At 48.4% G+C, this 7,940-nt stretch overlaps 1 non-coding gene across 1 annotated transcript; it reads right to left on the bottom strand.

Annotated features, from left to right (window-relative positions):
• Nucleotides 1-6,403: 6,403 nt before the first annotated feature.
• TRNAF-GAA lies at nucleotides 6,404-6,476 on the bottom strand. Its single transcript has one exon. It is a non-coding gene; the product is annotated as a tRNA-Phe (tRNA).
• Between the last annotated feature and the right edge of the window lie 1,464 nt (nucleotides 6,477-7,940).

Raw genomic sequence — 7,940 nt, 5'->3', positions numbered from 1 at the left:
CTTCCAGAACTGTCAGCAGAACAACCACAAAGAAACCACAAATCAGTAGTTTTTTTGGAGGTGTCTGAGGGTGGCAGAATAAGCCAACCCAAACATACCACTTTGGCATAAGGATTATTTTGAGCTGAATGCAATTGGGAACATGCAAATACAAGAAAAGCTCACATCATTTGTAAAGATGTCCCCTCTCCCCTCTCTACCAGGAAGGACAGAAGTTAATCACCAGAGATAATGCTAAACCCTAATTAGCCCAGAGGTGGCACCAGAGAATCAACATAACAAACTTTACATCTAACCCTCATCTTCTATTAGCTTCCCCATATATCTGCCCTTCCATCATCAGCCACCCTAGAAACTCCAAGTCCTTTTCCTTTGTCTTGTCACTTCTCTACAAATGTACTAGAGGCCCTGTACACAAAATTTGTTCTCTGGAGAGGGTCCCTCAGCCTGGCCTGCACCCTCTTGCAGTCTGGGACTCCTTGGGGGATGTCCGCCTGCTGAGACCCCTTGGAGGATCGGGCTTAAGCCGACAGTTGGACATCCCTCTCACAGTCTGGGACCCCTCGCTCCTTACCGCCTGTCTGCTCGCTGCTCCTTACTGCTTGGCTCACTGCTCTTTAGCGCTGCCACACAGGTGGGTGAGGCTCCTGCAACCACCGCTGCACTCTCCAGCCGTGAGCCTGGCTTCTGGCTGAGTGGCGCTTCCCTTGTGGGAGTGCACTGACCACCAGAGTGCAACTCCTGCATTGAGCATCTGCCCCCTGGTGGTCAGTGCATGTCATATTGACGGGTCGTTCTGCCGTTTGGTTAATTTGCATATTAGCCTTTTATTATATAGGACTAGAGGCCCGGTGCACAAAAATTTGTGCACTCGGCTGGGAGGGTGGGTCCCTCAGCCCCACCTGTGCCCTCTCACAGTCTGGGACACCTCAGGAGATAACGACCTGCTGGCTTAGGCCTGCTCCCGGGTGGCAGAGGGCAGGCCCAGTCCCTAGGTGCAGCCCCTGGTCGGGCTCAGAGCAGGGCCGATTGGGGAGTTGGGGCGCCTTCCCCTGTCATGCACAGAGCAGGGCAGATTGGGAGGTTGCGATGCCACCCTCAGTCACGCTCAGGGTAGGGCCGATTGAGGGGTTGGGGCACCGCCCCCTGTCACACTCAGGGAAGGGCTGATCAGGGGGTTGGGGTGCCTTCCCCTGTCATGAACAGAGCAGGGCGGATAGGGAGGTTGTGGCCCCGCCCCCTGTCACACACAGAGCCGCAGGGCGATCAGGGGGTTTGGGCGCTGCCCCCTGTCACGTTGATCCCGGTGCCGGGAGGCATATTACCCTTTTACTATATAGGATAGAGGCCTGGTGCATGGGTGGGGCTGGCTGGTTTGCCCTGAAGGGTGTCCTGGATCAGAGTGGGGGTCCCCACTGGGGTGCCTGGCCAGCCTGGGTGAGGGGATATTGGCTGTTTGCAGCTGGTCACACACCCTTCAGGGTGGGGGTCCCCACTGGGGTGCCTGGCCAGTCTGGGTGAGGGGCTGAGGGCTCTTTTCAGGCTGGGACTGAAGCTCCCAACTGCTCCTTTTTTTCTTTTTCTTTTTTTTTTTTTAATTCTGGGCCAGCTTTAGCTCTGGCTCCAGCTCTGAGGCTTCTGCTGCTGAAAGAAGGAATCTGGTTTGTTTCGGTTCTATAATCGAAACACTGCATAACTCCAGCTCTGAGATCCCCGGCTCACTGAAAGCAGGTTTCTGGGGTTTTGTTTAGCTTCTATATTCGTTACAATGTTTCTTAAACTGCAGGCTCAGAGGCCGGCAAAGCAGGCGGGGAACGTTGGTTTCCTCCGTCACTGAAGCAAGCAAGCCTCATGTTAGTTTCACGCTGCCTGGCTGCCGGCCACCATCTTGGCTGGCAGTTAATTTGCATATCTTGCTGATTAGCCAATGGGAAGGGTAGCGGTCGTACGCCAATTACCATGTTTCTCTTTTATTAGATAGGATTGTTTTTTGGTTAAGATGCTATAAGCTCAAGTTCTAATCACCCCTTAGAGTTACTCATCACTGAATAGTACTCCCAAGTGCAAACATGCGGCACATAGTAAACTTCTTGCTTTTCTCTTGTCAGTCTAATTTACAAGGCCCTAGCCAAAAATCTCAGAGAGTAGTGGGGAAAAGTTCTGCCCCTACATACCAAAGTTGGCTAAACACAGACAAATCTATTCAACAGCAATTCTCTAGATTACCCAATTTGTCCAACTGCTTTTTTTAAATCACAAATCTAGATAAAATATTTTATCATAATTTGTCTCTTTAACTAACAGAAATTTCTCACGCCTTCATCTAAACCCATTTCTTCTTTTGGCATTTTCCTAAAAATTATATAATCTTGAGAAACAATAATTTGAAGACAGTAATCAAATTTCCCTTAGCTTTCTTTTATCTTAGCAAGTTTATTTCATATCTTTTTTGTTATTTTATAAATAATTCTCCTCTTCCTTAATCATGTTTTTGTTCTTTGTTAACCCTTTCCTCTTAAGTTGAGTTAATTAAAACTGAACAAAGTGCTCTAACATGGATTTCACTAACAACATATAAAACAACTGCTACTTTATTTTTATGGCTAATGCTCCATTTTAGTACATCTCAGAATTATGCTGACTTTTTACAACAGCACACCTATGTAGCATTTTTAAATTTATATTCATCTATGCCTCCTACCTCAAAGGTTTATTAACAGGTTTGATGGGGAAAGTACTCATTAGACTGCCTGGCACACAGACAACACTCCATACATGGTGACTCTGGTTAGTCTTGATACCTTATACTAGAGTCAATGAGGTATGGAGGGGAAAGGGTTGATCAAAGTGCACTGTAAAACATATTTAGCTAGTGAATAGTCAAATATTTGTGCACCCTGCTTTAACACAACTCATTATATGCAAATTGGAGTTTATGGAACTGGTATGTGACTCAGAGGTCTGTTATGAAGAACTCCCTTGCCTTTGCCCCAGCTCCCCTCTTTGCTTCCCTGGGTGTCTGCTCGCCCTCTCCCAAACATTACATCCAGCAGCTGGACTACAAACAATCCTTCACGATTTTCAGTTAGATATGTGAACTACATTTAAACAAGGTAATCCACGTATGAAGGATGATTGAGCAGGATCCATATATTTCTGGAATCTAAGGCAAATCCAAACAGGAGTTGTACTAGTATTTCTGACCAAGGCACAACATCAGATAAATCAGAGATATCAATAATACAAATAATATAACATGAAACTAAGCAACTATAAAGCACTATCATTTAAAAGAGTAGAAGTATGATCCAAGACTATAAAATGGGCATTAATGTGTGTACACATTGATTACACAAGAGGCCCCAATGAGTTATTAAATGCTCATCTAGTTTTATTGTATATAACAATTATAACATCTTCATTATATCATAAACCTGGCCTAAAATGAAAATAGTATCCAGAATAATTAAGAAGTAAGCCTTCATTTAGTAACATGTTTGCCAATCACCTTAGAAATTTGTCAGATGAGCCAGATGTCCCAGGTTTCTTTCTAAAATCATGTGGGGTTAATGCATTGGTCCCACAGGGTAATCAGCCCTCAGAGTGTCTGAAATGACTCTCATTTCCAGCATCTACACCATTCCCCTCCCATTTAAACACATGGATAGCTGGTTGTTCCTGCTTAGTCTTTCCCTACTCAAGAAATCTCCCTCTGAAGGCCCAATCAAGACCTACTTCCCCTAAGTGCCCATCAGCAGATGAGTGTATTAAAAAACTGTGGTACATCTACACAATGGAATACTATGCCGCTATTAAAAAGAAGGAACTTTTACCATTTGCAACAGCATGGATGGAGTTGGAGAGCATTATGCTAAGTGAAATAAGCCAGTCGGAGAAAGATAAATATCACGTGATCTCACTCATATGTGGGATATAATGATCAACATAATTTGATGAACAAGAATAGTTCGATCTAGAGCAGCGGTTCTCAACCTGTGGGTCACGACCTCTTTGGGGGTAGAACAACCTTTTCACAGGGGTCGCCTAAGACCATCGGAAAACACATATATAATTACATATTTTTTTTGTGATTAATCACTATGCTTTAATTATGTTCAATTTGTAAAATGAAATTGGGGGTCACCACAACATGAGGAACTGTATTACAGGGTCACAGCATTAGGAAGGTTGAGAACCACTAGTCTAGAGACAAATGGTAGGGGAGGGGGGGTTAGAGAGCAACCGAAGGACTTATATGCATACATATTAGCATAACCAATGGACACAGACACTGGGGCAATGGGGGCTTGCCCAGGCTGGGAAGGGATGGGGGAGGGGATCAATTGGGGGGAAAAGGAGACATCTGTAAAACTTTAGACAATAAAAAAAAGACCTACTTCCCCATAGAGCCTTTTCAGATTAACCAGCAAAAGCTTTTACTTTCCTCCAATTACTTCCACTTTTATGCACACATCTTAACCAAACATCCCAACACATACTGTATTCATGTATAGTGACATTTAGGAGGTGATAGATATTATCTGACATATTTAGTCCTTGCAAACCTACAAGGACTGTTACACGTTACGTACTTCATAAGGTAGGTACGAAGATCAAATAATACCTGACACATAGTGGGAGGTCAATTAGTTAATGTCCAATTGATGAATGAATTAACAACGTGAGAGCACATAGTATTTCATAAATATGAGTTTCCTTCTCCTCTCAGACCAATAGAAGCAAAAGATACACAAGACCAAATGTATAAATCCAACAGGTGACTCTTTCATCTGTAGGCCAGCAACTCAGCACCCCACTAAACTGTATATCCCATTTTGTAGTGACGCCAATAGATTAAAATTTCTTCCTCCTGTAATTCAGATCTACATCCCTGAACCTTCAACCCCGGAATCCTGGCTCAGCTAAAGGAGCCACACAACTTATATAATAAAATCCTAAATGACTGTTATGGCAGAATGACCAGAACGATTGGTGGCTATGATGCATTCTGACCACCAGGGGGCAGACGCTCAACACAGGAGCTTCCCTCTGGTGGTCAGTGCGCTCCCACAGGGGGAGCGCCACTCAGCCAGAAGCCAGGCTTGCGGGATGCAGGGGCAGTTGCAGCGGCAATTGCAGAGCAGCAAGCGGGGGGTAAGGAGCAAGGGATCCCAGACTGCAAGAGGGTGCAGGAGGTGCTGAGGGACGTCCCCCCACCCCATCCCGCCCCCCACCCCCACCCCATCCCCCACCCCCAGTGCATGAGTTTCGTGCACGGGCCTCTATTATAGAATTAGATGCCTGGGGCCTCTTCCTAATTTAGCCTCCTGGTGGGCTCCCATGGATAGCTAGGAAAGGGGATGCCCCTGCACATTCCACTCCCAACACACTCTCACTGTGAAAGCAAAAATTCTTTAAGAAAAAATAATTTTGAGCGAATGTCAAAGTTTTATTTCAGACTTGCAGAACAAAAGACAGCAAACAGGAAAAGTGCGTTCACAAAAAGTCTTGGTAAAGGGCTCTTTTAGGAATAGAAAGGAATAGCTAGATAAATGGATGTCAGACTCTAGTTTCTTCAGAGCCTCACTTGTAGGGTGTGTTAAAACAGTGTTGGGAACAAGAGTTTCTGATTGTTAGGTCTGAGGCGGGGCCCAAAATATTCATTTCTAACTAGTTCCCAGGTGAACGTGAGATTCTGGACCAGCGACCACACTTTGAGAACCCCTGGTCTAGAGTCCAAATAAGTGTTTAGCTGCAAGGCTGATTCCTTTTACAGGGCCGTGAAGCTGCCTGCCTCTATCCATTGGGCCATGCGAGCTACCCTGCCTGCGCCTCTAACCAGAAATACCGAGCCGCCCCGCTTCCATTCACGGGCAAGGCCAGGTGCGAGCCATTTGATTCAACAGTTGGGTTCTGCTTTTCAATTGGGATGCTTTGGGGGATGAACTTTGGCATGAAGGTGTCTTGTCCCCCGAGACAGAACCACTGCTTTCTCGCCGGACTCCCTGCACTGCGCCCGAAACAAGGACGGCGCCCGAGAAGCCGAGTCCTCCGCCCTCCTCCCCCGGCTCCCACCGCGCATGCGCAGCAGCGCCACCCACAGCAGCCGAGCCTTTGTCCCCGGCTCCCACCGCGCATGCGCAACAGCGGCTCCCGCAGCAGCCAAGCCTCTGTCCTTGGCTCCCACCGCGCATGCGCAGCAGCGCCTCCCGCTCGCCTCAGAGATGGCGGCCCCGAGTGGCTGCTGCTCTAGGAGTGACTGGGGACGGACGTGTTGACTCCTCCCTCAGCCTCCCAGTCCCAGTTTTTACCAGCGCTGGCATTAATGTGTCAGGTTACTCCTCGGAGAGGATCCTACGAATTTTGAGTCCCTTCGCCTTAAAAAGAAAAGGGAAGGTGATCCTGCCGAAACCCGGGATCGAACCAGGGACCTTTAGATCTTCAGTCTAACGCTCTCCCAACTGAGCTATTTCGGCTCCTCTCACGCTCGTCTTGCAGCGAGATATTACTGAATTCTTCGCGTCTTCCCGCTGGGTCTCTTAGATAATTGCAGCGTTTCTCTTTTGTCTCATTAAATGGTTATATCAGAATTCTTTTGTCTTACTTTTTACAAGCCACGATTAGCCGCCCTGTATACGTAACGTACTTTCTTCAACGTGACCCGAATTTCTGACTTAATTTTCAGCGGGGATCGTGGACGGGCCCGTGTGCGGCTGCCGGCTCCGGCGGTCGGTGGGCCCCGGCGCCCGCCCCGGGAAGAGCGGGGTCGGGGGCGGCGGCGGCCGCCGCGCAGCGGGGAGACCACCCCCTGGGGCTCCTCGGAGCTGGGCTGCTCCCCAGGACCCGGCAGGGCGGTCCCCCCAGCCAACCCCGGCCCTCCCCTCCAACCCGCCCCTGGGATCGGGGCGTGGACGAGGCCGTGGAGGCAGGATTGGGCCCGAGCCGCCCCTTCACCGCACCGCGGCTGTGTGCGAGGGGCCAGGCTCTGCAGGCGCCCTGAAGCCTGGCGTGCTCTTTAGGGCGATTGTCCATTGGCGGTCCTGCTTCCTCCGCCCGTACGTCATGTTTCGGAGACATCCTCTACGTGCCGGGCAGACATTCTGCAAGGCCTAGACATCCTATTTTCTCTTCTCCAATTAAACTGCAGTTCGCTGGAGGCAGGGGTGATTATCGTAGCGCACTTTCAGCCCGCTGCTCAGAGCATTGCATTACAGCGGGCGTCACAGCCAGCACTGAGGGATGGACGCATGCCTGCATTCCCATGGGGGGGGGGGGGGGAGGATATTGGGACTTGTTTGCAAACGCTAAGGTGCAGAGTCGCTTTCTGAGCTCCTTCCTTGTGTCAAATCCAAATAACAGAAGAGGTTGGGATTTAAAAGAAGGGATTGGCTAAGGCGGGGAAGGAGACCGGAGAACTTGGGGACGGATAGGGATCTGTGAAGGCTTTGGTGGGCTTAGAGTGAAAGAAGGAGAAATTTGAAGCATCTGCCTTGTGCGGGTCATACATAAAGAAAGAGATAAAAAAAAGACTTTTACAGGCTTTCTTGTGCGAAATGAATGTAGCTACCTTTCACATTCTCTTCAAAACAGTGTAAGACAGACTTGAACCTGGGTGACTAGGCAAGTGCCGGGACGTTTGGAAGGGATTGGAGGGGTGTGTGTGTGTGGGGGGGGGGGGGGCGCGGGGGGGGAGGAGGTCCAGGGTCTGAGGGGAAACGGAGGAAAAAGGATCGGAGAGGTAAGAAAAGGAAGAGCACAACCAATAAACTTCATATTTTACAATTTAATGTGGTAGCATCCTTTGGCCAATGACAAGATAATAGAAACTAGGTTGTAATAGTGATCATTTGTCGAGTAAAGGTGGATTTCAGAATGTAAGAGCTGTGATGTATGTCATGGATTAACCGGGTGGCCACACCACTGGTTTGCCCTGAACAGTC

The sequence above is a fragment of the Myotis myotis genome, unplaced genomic scaffold (genome assembly GCF_014108235.1).
Source record: "Myotis myotis isolate mMyoMyo1 unplaced genomic scaffold, mMyoMyo1.p scaffold_m19_p_3, whole genome shotgun sequence".
Classification (NCBI taxonomy): domain Eukaryota; kingdom Metazoa; phylum Chordata; class Mammalia; order Chiroptera; family Vespertilionidae; genus Myotis; species Myotis myotis.
The sequence above is the reverse complement of the archived record's forward strand: the minus strand, read 5'-3'. Positions and strand labels throughout refer to the sequence as shown.